The sequence below is a fragment of the Ptychodera flava genome, chromosome 3, assembly GCF_041260155.1.
Source record: "Ptychodera flava strain L36383 chromosome 3, AS_Pfla_20210202, whole genome shotgun sequence".
NCBI classification, from domain to species: Eukaryota; Metazoa; Hemichordata; class Enteropneusta; family Ptychoderidae; genus Ptychodera; species Ptychodera flava.
In genome coordinates, this window is record NC_091930.1 from 17,521,156 (window position 1) to 17,536,028 (window position 14,873).

At 36.6% G+C, this 14,873-nt stretch overlaps 1 long non-coding RNA gene across 1 annotated transcript in view; it reads right to left on the reverse strand.

Moving 5' to 3' along the window:
* Positions 1-14,873, reverse strand: part of LOC139129666 (uncharacterized) — a 396,232-nt gene that overhangs the window by 133,837 nt on the left and 247,522 nt on the right. The window lies entirely within an intron of this gene.

Here is a 14,873-nt window from a genome sequence, read left to right on the forward strand (position 1 = left end):
TGAGGATAAGTTTCGTTCGTTATATTAAATGTAAAATATTTCATTGAAAGCCAAAATGACCACCTAATATCAACTTTGGCCACACAAATGGATGTAACCTCCAGGTAGTGGATTAGAACAAGTGATGAAGATTGCTTTTGCACGAGCAAGCTGTGTATATGTTTAATTATAAAAACAACAACAATCCAATTAAATATTGAGTATACGTAATTGTACTGCATTTAAACTATTCAAAGTGCTTTGGATGGGTGTCAAGCGCAAACATTGGTATTCTTGACGCCCCTACGGATGACCGCATTGCAGAAACTATAAAAATGTTTGCAGCATGACGGTTGCGAAGCTAAGGGTAGAACTTTTGAGGGATAACATGAAAGTATCTTTACTGTCAAAAAAGAATAATATAATTCATGTAAATGGATGGTTTGACAATTTATATGAGTGGAAATGTGAAATTCATGACCTCTCAAACGGACCCAAAAACATACAACCTTGTGTCAAAGATGCCGGATAAATTAAGATACGGTGTGGTGTTTTAGGAAACCATTATAGCTGAAATGCGAGATAAAATCCCTCCATTAGAAGTAAGATTTTTCCAGTGCAGAAAACAAGCAATGATAAGGCACAGAAAACGATGGCCAATAAAAACGCATTCTCGTTGCATTTTGATAATAATGTATCAATCACAATGACACGGAAATTATGGCTCCTCCCAACAGAAGGGCCACGGTCTTTTTGTAGCCGTACTACAGTATGTCTTAGTGCTGAAAAGGCCATATTGTTGTCATGTTGTCATGGCGACTTTTAAAATTTGCATACAACTCTGAGAGTGAAACAGGTTGTTCATAGGTCACAAAAATTTCGGGTATTAAAGGTGTGCAAGTATACACATCAAAAGACTAGAAAATTCACTTCATGGGTAGAATCTTGTAAAATAGCCTTTTCTTGTCTGGTTAACGAAAAAAGATACCCCTGATCCAAAATATGCATGGGCTACCAGCAACTGTCATCTGGCGGGCGCGGGCTTCCAACTTCAAAAAATGGTAGCCCAAGTTGACTACCAGGGGAAAATAGTTAATTTCGAGCCCTGGGTAGTATTAAACATGAAACATTTAACTTGTAATATTTCCCCCTTGTCTTGGCCTGCTGGGTTTTAAAAAAATGTTTAAAGGTATACAGGCACAATATTCAAATTTAGCCATTGCTATTTTGTCAACCGTCTCTAAGTTGTATAGTTCCGTTTTAAATACCAGGATTGTAAAGCATTTGGACATTAATGATATACTAGTCGATGAACAAAATGGATTTAGAAAGGGAAGAAGTTGTCAGGATCACATATATGTGTTATCATCCATAGTTCGAAATAGGCAAGTACATAACCTCTCTACTTTTGCAACATTTATTAATCTACGTAAAGCCTTTGACAAAGTCGATAGTAACGCATTATTATATAAAATTCTCTGTAACGGTATTGATGGGAAAATGTACAAGTCTATTCGAGCCATGTATGCTGATACGCTTGCTTCTGTTAAATTAAATTTATTTCATACAAACTGGTTTGTTACGGACCGAGGTGTTCGACAGGGTGATAACTTATCCCCAACCTTGTTTTCTCTGTTCATTAATGATTTAGCTTTAGAAATTAAAAATATGAACAGAGGTATTAATTTAGATAATGATACCAGCGTCTCCATTTTGTTGTACGCTGACGATATTGTTATTTTGTCAGATAACGAGAATGATATGCAAATTATGTTGAATTGCATTAATGACTGGTGTAACAAATGGAAACTAATTATCAATGACACAAAGTCTAAGGTAATGCACTTTCGCAGAAAGAATACTTTTTGGAGTACTGGAAATTTTCACATAGGTGAGATTTTATTAAATTATGCAGAAAAGTATAAATATTTAGGTATAGTTATTCTTGAATTTCTTGATTATACCATTACTGCCAAGGTAATTGCGGACTCTGCGAATAGAGCACTTGGCGCGTTAATTGCAAGGTTCAAGAGGTTAAAGAACATGGGATTCAAAACCTACACAAAAATGTATGAAGCCTGTGTACTCCCGATTCTTGATTATTGTTCAGGTGTTTGGGGTTTTCAAAAGTTTGATTCATGTGAGGCTGTTCAAAACAGAGCTCTGAGGTTCTTTTTGGGAACTCATAGGTTTTCACCACATCCTGCAGTTACGGGTGATACAGGATGGCCATCATGCATTACAAGGAGATGGATCAACATGTTAAAATTATGGAAATATCTATCCAGTCTTGACGGTAACAAAATCACAAAGAGAGTATTTTTGTGGGATCATTCCTTGAATTGTAATAATTGGTCGTCAAGTATTTATCGAATCCTGCAAAAGGTTGACTTGGATGAACAGTTCCTTTTTGATCTGGATTTAGAATTATTTAAGGAGAAGCTTTTGTCACATAGCCAAGCAGAGTGGTTAGAAAATATGCAACATAAACCTAAATTACGTACTTATATGAAAATTAAATCATTGTATAAAGTTGAAAAATATGTAAATTTTAACTTAAGTCGTAGTCAACGGTCTCTGTTAGCTCAACTTCGTATGGGTATTTTACCCCTTCGTATTGAGACAGGAAGGTTTAGAAATGAACCACTGCAAGATCGTATCTGTAAATTTTGTGATGAGAATGTTGCGGAGGATGAATGCCACTTTGTATTTGATTGTCATCAATATCATCAGTCAAGACATAAGTACATTGGATCAATTCTGGACTCAATTAGGGATAAACCTATCATAGATAAACTTAAATACCTTTTTTCTGATCCTGTAAGACAGTTTGCAACATTTATCGAAAAAGCATTTTATAGACGAAAAGAAGTTTTGTATATGTAATGCCCCTACGTTCATCTCGTGCTTACTCTCACTCATTTGTATATTTTTATGCTTCTTTGACACCTTCAACTATTTGTACTGTAAAAAGGTTAATTGAATGGTGACTTATAAGCCAATTGGGCTAGGCAACTCATAGAGTTGCAAGTCACAATAATAAACAATTACTACTACTACTACTAATACCATGGAAAGGGGAGATCTAGCTAATCATTGAGTTTATGGGGTCACGCCAGGTCACACAAAAAATAAAGCACCACTACAGGTCCACAATTTTACCTTAGTTAAACAATCAGAAATAATTTGTTTTCATTATTCTTCCTGGAATGTGGCAAACAAATCAAAATAAATAATCATAAAATGAACATTAATACGTCATTAATTATAAATCCATAAAATAAAAAAGTACCAGTGAATTATGTTTTAAATAAAACAAAAAAACTGTGCACTACTGTTACTGCTTGTGATAAATAATGATGCATTGGGTGATAAGAGGAATTGGGTTCATAAAATTAATTTGAGATACTAGTAGAAATAATATTAGCACATAAAATTAATTTGAAGGCATAAAGTTTAACTTAATTCGATGAATGCATAATAAGTTAGTGCTATACTCTATGCACTTATTTTGGATGACTGCATGAAACAAAATTAAATTGCTTGAAAAATTATTTCTGGTCTATATAAAATAATTCTAACACACTAAAATAACGGAAAACAATTCTGACCAGAATGGCCCCAATATACAGTGAAGGCAAAGAAATTACAGTTATTATTATTACAGAACAAATGTTAAATGTTGTTACTTAGAAATCCATAAAATAAATAAAAAATAGTGAATTATATATTAACATAGACCCTTCAAGGGTCTATGGTCTTAAATAAAAAAACTGAGGTTACCAAAATGGTTACCATGGCAACATAACCAAAAATGAACATGGAGTTCATGCTGTGATAAATACACTAAGGAGAGCATTTGCATAGTTACTGGGATTACTTTTAATGGAATTTTGAAAAAAATTGAAATTTTAAAACGAAAATAGGTTACTATGAAAACACAGGGCAGTAAAAATGTATATCATATTTTGTCTTTCTAACCTAAAAAAACCTTTTGGTATAATATTTGTGTTGATTACTGGATTTTTACACTGGATATTTGGTCTTTCTAACCCAAAATATCCCTTTGATATAACACATTCTGTTGATTACTGGATTTTTGGTTGAATCTTTGAAAAACTGGTAATTTTTATTCCTGAATGGTTGCCATGGAAACATCTCACATTAAAATGAATGTTATTTTTTTTATGTGCAAACCAGAAAAACCCTTATTATCAATTTTTACATCAATCAATATCCCAAACTGGTTACCATGGCAACTCGAAACATTAAAATAAGTCTGGTTTTTGTGTTGTCTGTCTCGAACTCCCCAGATAATTTTCATATCAATCAAAGTAACGTTTAATGGGATATTAGAAAAACTGGAATTTTCAACCCCTAAAATAGTTACCATGGAAACATGGGGCAGTGAAATCGATATCATATTTTGTCTTTTCGACCCAAAATACCATACTCTTATGGTGAAACTTTCACGGAAATTGAACCTGTTATTATTCGCGTATAACACTTTTTATTATTATTATTATTATTATTATTATTATTATTATTATTATTACAAGTTTAGGGGCTATAAGTATTATTTAGAAATCTAAAAGCAGTTCATTGAAGCTGTGGGACTTCTGAAAAAAAGTGATGTTACTCCTGAATTGTTGCCATGGAAACATCTCAAATTAAAATGAGTGTGATTTTTTTGGTGTGCTAACCAGAAACCCCTTATTATCAATTTTTACATCAATTAATAGTTCTTAATAGGAATTAGGGAAAAAGTAACATTTTAAATCCCAAAATAATTACTATGGCAACTCGAAACATTAAAATAAGTCTGGCATTTGTGTTCTCTGACCCGAATTTCCCCACTAGATAATTTTCATATGAATCAAAGTAACTTTTCATGGGATATTAGAAAAACTGAAATTTTCAACCCCTAAAAATGTTTCTCATGGAAACATGGGGCAGTGAAATTGATATCATATTTGGTCTTTTCGACCCAAATTCCCCTTATGGTGAAACTTTCACAGAAATTGAAATTATTTCTATATAATACTTATTATTATTGTTATTATTATTATTATTATTATTATTATTATTATTATTTTATATTATCACAACGAAACTCAATCTCACCGCACCCCTTCAATATTTTTTTAATATTTGATTACCAATACTACTAAGTATATAAAATCATATCGAACTATAAAAATGATATCATACGGTATGCTTATTAATTTATAATATGATACTTTGCTGTTTATTTTATTCAGTATCCTTTATTATTTGTACGATATTTTATTGATTACTTTTCAATATTTTCACCATTGAATAGATCACAATGATTTTACGCTTTGCCCTAATCAAGCGAGGACGCTGGTTATTACACTCGTTCTCATCTATCATCGAACGCGCAACTTCATGTGAATGTTGATACATCTCATGAATTCATCAGTGTGTTTCCTTTGAAACTTCATGAGTTGATAAGGAACTTCCTAGGAAGATTTCAGACGCCGCCGCGCCGCGCTGGCGACAAGTTTACAAGTTTATGTAAACATAAGATACACTGTACGCAAACGACTGACGTGAACGTCATATTCCTAGCTACGTGAATACGTACCTTTACATTAGCGATTCGTATGAATTGTTCGAAAACAATGGGCGAAGTTTTAGCCAGGTAAAATGTGTGCGCGAATTTCATTTCATTAATACGACAACTAAAATGCGAATAACAGATCGCGGATACAAAAATAGTTTGGGCGGCAAAGTTGAGGGTTGCTGCAACATTGTACAACTGCCGTGCACAGTATAGTACACACTTCCAAAATGCAACGTGGTTTTCCGACACCATTTCTTACGCGAAGACGCATCTGAGAACTTCACTTGAAAGGCGTTTCTTATGGTGAAATTGCATCGGCGACCGGAGTGTCTAAATCAACAGCGCACAGTATCTGCTGCAAATACGAGAGAACAGGCTCCCTTAGTGATAGACCAGCGCGAGAACGTACTAAAGTTGTCGACAACATTCTCCAACATATCGAGTTCTATAAAAGGCGGCAACCAAGTATTTACTTGCACGAAATCAGAAGGTAACTTCTTGATGATAACGGGTATACGGCCGAAAACGTACCATCGCTGCACTGGCGACAATTCACCGAGCGATAACCGAATACCTGAACATGAGTCGAAAGAAAATATCAAGTCTTGCTGCCGAATCGATGACTCCAGCTATCGGACAATATACACTGGATTTCATAGAAACTGTTTCTGATTACAATATAAATCAAATTCATTGGTTTGACGAGTCTTCGGTGATCAGAACTACAGGCAATCGTCGTTTTGGACACGCAGAAATCAGAACACCGGCAGTTCAAATACAACGCCATGCCATGCATCGAACGCTACGTACGCGATCAACATCCTTGTCAGTGCTACGGGTGTCGATCACTCCGATGTGATCGTTGGACCATCAAACGGGTTGGAGTTATTGAACTTTTCGATGAGGCTGTTCGAGTTACGGATAATTTTGGAAATCCTTGTTTGGCCGTAGGTGACCGTGTAATTATGGATAATTGCGGTTTCCACCACGCCCGATATGTTGAGCAAAATCTCCAACGACTATTGCAGGCGAGAGGGGTTCGACTGATTTACCAGCCACCATATAATGTTTTCAACGTTTGCGAGCCGTGTTTCAACTATATAAAGAGCGAGCTGAGATCTCATCAAGATTTCGCCTACAGGTTCACTGAACTAGCGACTGCTAATGCCATTATGTAGCAAACATTACTCCCGGTGCTTGTCGTTTCTTTGCGAGAGAATGTGGTAACATTTGAAAATGGGACCGTCATCATTCATAGTGTCGTCACTACACGCACGTACATTTGTGCCGGGGTGAGGAAATGAACTAGCGCGATGTTGACTCTCAAAACGAACCTGCGCGATGTTGATTCTCAAGGAAATTTCGAGTACATTTTTTCTCTCTTGAAATGTGAATCTTTCGTATTTCACAAAAGTGTAAGAACGTTTCTCTGCCCGAAACTGATGGCGATGTCCCATCCTGAACGTAAATCTTCGCCTTTAAAGTTCCACCTCGACATTTAAACTTTCACTTACTAGCTTTCATTCTCATGAATTCACCCTCTCTTCATGTACACGGGTTGTGCACCATAGTATTGGAAGTGAACGTTAAACACAAATTCTGATGACATTTTCATTTACAAAACTCATCGGCACCATGGACAAACCAACAAAAGTTTGGAAAAACTCGAACACCGCGGAAAGCATGGAGCGTTCCAGGGACAACTGTGCATGCTCTCAGCGAAAATAAATGTGGCGCACGCGTGTTGTATGCCCCAGCATGTTTTATTTGTTGGCGCCGACTTGTCTGGAAGTCTGTAGCAATATTATTAATTACATCGTTGAGGCGGCGAAATCTTCCTAGGAAGTTCCTTATCAACTCATGAAGTTTCAAAGGAAAACACTGATGAATTCATGAGATGTATCAACATTCACATGAAGTTGCGCGTTCGATGATAGATGAGAACGAGTGTAAATAGGTGGGAGAGTGTAACACCTTTGATACAAGACATTTTGACCTTTTACCGACATATTTCATTTTATAAATTCTTTCACGTTGAAATTACACGAAGAACACCACATGAAATGAACGTATATCACATGGAATGAACGCACCTCACGTTAAACGAACACATCCCAGATAGCTAGATTATATGTAAAGTAAATATAAAGTTTTATGAGCCTGTTACGATTTTAGCAAAAATATGTGTGCAAGGAAAAGATTAAGAGAAAAAAATACATTATGATCTAATCTTCTTCATTATCCCTTACAACGTGTTATTGTAACCTGTGTACTGACTTAGTGCCGCTCTTCATTAGTAATGAAGATCTGAAGTTTCTGAATGCATTACGATTCCTCGACGTACCTCTCAGCTATCTAAATTTCGAAAGACCCAAGCCGTTACACTACAACTCACTTGTGGAGTTCATTATGAAGCTGATGGACCTACTAAGTCTTAACTGTCCTATGTTTGTCCAGAAAATAAGATTGCCTGTAGAGTTAATACATGGATGGCGGCCGTCTTGAATTTTAAATGCCTTTTTGGCACTTAAAAATTCAAATTCTTTCAAATTCATTCAAATTCTTTCTCCAGTATGAAAGTTTGCACATAGCCCTTCTGCTTTTTACTTATTTTGACAGCAAATATTTTAAAGTTTTCTGACGGTAAGCGAGACAAGCACGGCGTTAGGACGGCTCACCTTTGAAAAAAGTTGAGAGGCTTTCCGACAATTAGTATAGTATACCGATAGAACACTCATCACATGCTACATTTTATGAGAACTAACCGTAGTACACTTGACAAGGTGTTGCTATCCCACTATTGACCTTTGAAATTTTCATGAACCTACAACAATTTATCAGGTAGGGGCGACGTCAAAAGTTGAATGCCTGATAAAAACTCACTTCTAAAAGTTTCCACTAATTGCACTAATGTTGATCAAAGGTTCCCATTATTTCCTGACTGTGATACTTCCAATCTTTGGTAAACATACTCAGGGTGGGGATTTTACAAATAACGACAATATGCATATGAAAGACAAATTCATTGCTCTTCCAAACACTTATCAAAAGGTACAACAACGATCACTATAAATACAAAGACTTAAAGCAAAACACAGTCTTTCAACAACAAACAACAACAACAACAACAATAACAACAACAACACCACCACCAACTTTTCCGGTTGTAATAAGTGCAGTGTGTTTGTATGGTTGATGTTCGACCAACGTCTTTTGGTATTAAACAGGACTTGATTGCGGATGTTGACATATCCTCGCTCATTGTGATGCGAAATTTTAAAGTGCCGTTAAAGAGACTCGTTATCGACGGCTTTTGCGTGACTTCGTTGTCAAGAAACGGCTCTCTGTAAGTTTTATATTTTGATCGCGGGGACAATTAGCAACATCGTGCATTGGTGACCTTTATTTTCCTTGTTGATGTTCCAAATTTGTTTCTAGTGACTTGTTCATCAGCTTTCGGAAATTCGTAGACGGATTTTTATACTTTATACCGATGCGAAACATGGAAGAATTTCTTGCGAAGTGTATTCTGCGTCAGAGATACCTCTTTATGACAAACGAGCGGATAAACTACCTTGTAATAAATGGCATGTGTCCATGCGCACATTTGCCGAAAAGCTCACTTCCGACCTTTTTTGCCAGTTGTTTCGGATCTCAATTACCCATCCTGAGTATATTTACGTATAATTTGGAGTATCACAGTCAGGAAAAATGGGACACTCTGATCAGGCTAATTGGGTTTGGTCCAACCTTTCTTAGTTTTTTATCAGACATTCAACTTTTGACGACGCCCCTACTTGATCACTTTCTGTAGATTTATGATAACGTTAGAGATCAATCTTTGGATAGCGACACCTTGTCAAGTGTACTACGCTTAGTTCTCATAAAATGTAGCATGTGATGAGTGTTCTTTCGGTATTCTATACTTATTGTCGAAAAGTCTCTCAACTGTTTTCAAAGATGAGCCGTTCTAAAGCCGTGCGTGTCTCGGCATTGAAATGACTTCAAATTTGGCTCAAGCTTGCTGTCAGAAAACTTTAAAATATTTCCTTTCAAAATCGAAACAAGGGGTCACCGTGCAAAATGTTGTAGTGAAGAAACAAAGTACAAAACGAAACTTGAAATGCAAGATGATCGCCATCCGTGTATTAGCAATACAGTGAAAAATATTTATACGATGAAAATAAGAAAGTGAAAAATTCTAGTAATTCTATGAGCTTCGAAATGACCTACATAAGTGAGTGGTATACCTTGAAAAGCACTGTAAAAGTCTTGTATTCTGAATATATGTCCTCTAGACGCATTTCGACCAAAGAAAAAGAGTAGTGTTTCTTTTCAACACTAAAAAAATAGCAGAACAATGTCGTTAACATATTACAGTACAGAACATTCGTAATAACGCTCTCTGTACCTATATTTTAATATTTAAATGGAGAGCGCAATGCAGATTACGTTTTGATTTTAAAAGTTGATTGTGGAATAAAATACTGAATCATCCATTTGGGTTGGCGCAATCCTAGCAATCTACTTTATTTCATCAAGGCGCGTGTTACAGGCAGTACAAGTTTTGACGTAAGGTGAAGAGATTGTGATAGGTGGATTACTGCAGTATCGTGTGCAAAATTCAAGGGTCGATAAATCCGTCCTTTCGCTTTAAAAATGTTTATCTCCTCAGTACAGTCATCAGAGGCAAACCACTGCTTGTTCCTTACATATTGCCCTCTTTTCTCTCAATTGAAAGAGCGGAATCATCATCGTTTACGGTAAGTCCCTATCAACCGATAAAAGATCTTCTGTTGTCATAAGTTTCATATTCTATTATTAGCACAAAAGTGCCCTTCTTTTGCGAACATTTACGAACTCTTTATCTTGCAGATGAAAGTAAGTCGTATGCTTATCTACAATTCACAACAATTGAACACATTGAAGAATATACCATTCTCGATTTCACATTAAATGAACAAAACTGATTTTATATTATAATCAACAGTCCCTCTTCGGAACCACTCTTTGCAATATATGGCAAACTCTAGCTTATTAAATTCATCCCATCACGTATAAGACATTTGCCTCATAGCTCTGTTTAAACACTTAAATTTCTTTATTTTAAAGCATGCTAATTCGAGATACTTTCTAAGCCAGAATGAGACCTTTTTATGTCAACCTCACATGACAAAATAAGGAAATCCGCCGCTAACAGTAACTATCCCCTCAAAGGTGATCTCCTGTTTTTATGTTTTGATTTATTTACGACGCAATTTCAAAGCTTGAATTTTCAAATAACTCTTTTATCGCTGACAGCATATTTCGTGAATATTAAGTTAGTGTGAGCATACCACCCATCAAGAAGTACAAAACCCGTCACAGTTAAACATCTTTGCAATCAACGTACGATCTTATCGAGCGTGATCCGTTTTAAGTTTCTACTATCATTTCTTAACGAATTTATTGGCAAAAATATCTATTGTTTACTGTCTTTTCGAAAATTATTTTGGATATCTCCGTAAAACAGAGGTATATGGTACTTTTGCATTCAGAAATATTAGTACCGGTACGCTTCTTCTATTCCAACAACAAATCCAACTAAAAGTTGTTTTAGGAGCTCTGTGGCACTATATATTTGACATGTATAAAGCAAAATATCTTCATTGACACTTGTTAATTTTTGGATATTTTTTAACTACAGAAAAACATCATGGCCGTTGGTAAGATTATCTTCATCTTACATCTCGTCTTGTGTTACTCCGGCAACGTGGATTCTTTTAACGCGACAGATGATAATGTCTGCATCGAGAAAGAGACCTTGCGCAGATTTGACTCCTGCTTTGACGTCACGGGTGAACCGATTTGCGATCAGGTGTTCATCAAACGCAGCGTAGAAAAAACTACCGTAGCTGTAATTGCGATGAACGGTGTCTGCGATATGGTGACTGCTGTTTTGATTACATTGAAGCCTGTAAAAACGATCCCAACAATGAGGCACAGATAAATGGGTTCGACGAATCAATCAACAGTGGAACAGATGGTTGTGTATCAATCAATGGGGACGAAATTAGCTGGATGGTGACCAAATGTCCAAAATCGTGGCAAAGTGATATGATCCGTGAAAAATGTGAAATCAATGAAAAGAATGTATCGACAAGTTAGTAATCGAAATTATTTTCCATGTCCGCTATCAGTTTTTGAAAAGTCGTCATTTTAAAGCCATTAATAATTTTTGATGTATGCAAGTATGCACTGTTGTCCATTCGCGAATACTTGAGCCTGTGGCAAATCTGTAAATTGGTCTAATTATTTGTAGTAATGTGGTGCAGCAAACTTTGTCGAACATCTTACTTGTAAAAATGCCAAAAGGTAGGAAAAGAAAAACAAATATCAGTAATTTTGGTTGTGGTACTAAAGTTATTCGATGTGGTATACGACACAAATTTGTGTTTGAAAGTTTCAGGTTGATATATCTTGACTATAGTTTGACTTACTTCTCGAAGGACTGAATAAATATGTTTATTTGACTCAAGAAAGTCTGTATACTATGTGCATAAGCATGTTATCAACTGAATCTGAACGTGTGCAGCGCGCAATCTGTCTTATATATAAGCTGTTTATCAAATCGCCATTTCATGTAGGCATGCGGTGATAATTTTTGACGAATAAAAAGTTCCAGACTTCACAACAAGTTTACCAGAAATTCAATTTTGGTGAGGAGAAATATTACACTTAGTTTTTCGCATCTCGATGGCTAATATATATGATTAATGCTTCCTGGAGTCTCCTTGAAGGGATTTTCAGAGATGGTCCTTACATTTGTCGAGCAATCTATGCATATATTAATAGCCATAAAAATAGATTTAACTAATTCATTGTTATATAAATAAACGCCCCTTTGTTTGTGCAACGTATTTAGACAATGGCACACACGTGAATTATTTTTGTTACAGATTTGTCACTCGTGACGCTCCCAGCCAGCTGGCCCGCAGGAGAGGAAATATACAGAAATATATTCTGCGGTATTTGCAATGGAGTGAACGCCTCGGAGCTTGTGATGTGGTCAGCAAGAATTGGCATAGCCAGGGACATTTACCTAGAATTCGTGGATGCATATGCGAACAATACAGATCCTCTCCCTCAGGTTATGAGGCTCTCTCAATCGTACGTAGATACTGAATTCATTGACGTATTCAAAGACGATAGAACAGGCGTTCCACGGAGAACATGCGTCGAGTACATCGAGACTTGTGATCCGTCATTATACGAAGTGCAAGCTGATTACCACAATGCAACTCAACTATGTCAATCTTATTACTCACTCGTTTCAAGAGATAGTCGTAATGCAAAGAATTTTCGGAATGCCCACTGTTCTCGATGTAACAATGAGACACAGGGTTTGAAATGTGGTTTTTCTTTCAGTCACACGTTCCGCAGAGTCTTATACGCGTTGAACTTGCTCTTTGACGTGACTGTCAACGGAAAAGTACAGATTTCAGAGGTCACCGAAGGTGGCGAACCTCTTTCATACTCACAACATCCAGTGTTATCACGTGATTTTGCTTGCTCCGAGAACGAAATGTTCAATCCTGTAACACTTAGCTGTCAAAAGATAGAGTGGATCGATAACAACAGATAGACTAACGAAGCAGGGTCAAACTTTGAAAATAACAGCGCTCATGTCCAAAATAACAGCGCTGTAGGCGTTAATAAGACTGAGGACACTGCGCTCATTAAATTACTTAAAGCATGTAGCTATCAAGCAAATGTTGTAATTTTAAATGCTTCAGATTTCTCTCTCGTCCAAAATTCTCTGGTCGTCCAAGTCGGTACATCCCAGTTTGAAACAAAGCTTTTCCAATTGGTCAGAAATGGATCAGTAGCCTACGCTTGTCTGCAAAGTATATACCAATCTTGTTCAGTTTGAATACCAAATATGGTTGACTATCGCTTGTTCTTCCTTGTCGGTAGTGTTCCTTATTTCCTACTTGCTACGATTCTGTATACGATCAAGTCTCCGCTCTTTTCCGGAGAAACTGTTGCTGAATTTGGTGATTGCCGTTTTATGCGCTCAAGTTATGCTCTTGTTAAGTATGGGTCTAAACGAACTGCCCAGTGTCTGCTTCCTTGTAGCGGTTTCGTTGCACTACTTCTGGTTGGCAAACTTTGTCTGGATGGCGTTGATCAGCTTCGACATCTGTAGGACGGTTCGCTCTGTTCATATAAACTTGCATGTCAGTCAAAGCCATCGCAGATTGATCGCTTACATCATCTTTGGATGGTTGCTACCGGCTGGACTGGTGTCCCTATCAGTCTTACTTGATAAAGTTCTTTCACCACTTTGATATCAGATATGGCGTTGACAACATCTGTTGGATCGGTAACAGGTTTGCTTTACTATTTTTGTTCGTTGTTCCCATGGCTTTGATTCTTACTTTCAATATACTCTGTTTCATTCTGTCTATCAGGTATATTGTTATTTCTACTGCACACCAAACAAACGGAAGCTCTGGGAGTGGCTTTGGAGCACACCTTGTCACATGTATTAAAACATTCCTTGTATGGGCCTGATATGGTGCCTTGCTCTAGTGGAAGCTTTTGTCGACAATGAAATTCTAGGATTTGTGTTCAACACCGTCAACTCACTTCAAGGGTTCTTCCTTGTGTCAGCTTTGCTGATCAAGAAGAAGACATTCCATTCATTCCGTTGTCAGACATCTTCTTAAGACAGAGCCAGGGAGAAAAACATCATGGTAAGAGACGCTGAATTCAAAGTTAAATCTAGAAAAGGTAGTGTACTTGCAGAATTAAAGCATCTTTGCATGGTGTATGACTAAACCATCACCTTCCTCTTATGTTTTTCTTCAATATCATCTCCTAGTGTGTCCCTTCCATCTTAAAATACTTACTATCAATGTATCACTTCGCATTAGTGATCAGATTTAGCTGTGATAAGACTCCTTCTTTGCCCAGGGTGATTGAAGTAATTCTACCATGCACTATCGTTGAATGTCATCGTTTAACGGTCCTGTTTCCTCCCGTAACGCTGTTAGATAGATGCATGGATACATGAATTTATGTGCCATGTTTAAGTGATACGGGGAAAAGCAGGCCAAAAGACAGACAGGGATTTGGCAGCAATTATCTTCACCATGCACTTCTATGAAGAGAAACTAGCATAACCATGGAAAGAGATAATTCGCGAAAATTCGCGATGAATTCTGTTTCGGAGTAATATGTCCTCGAAATATACGATTGATTTCAAAGTCATGCATCTGGATAATGTCCTCCACAGTATATTGTTTATTAAAACATTCTAGTT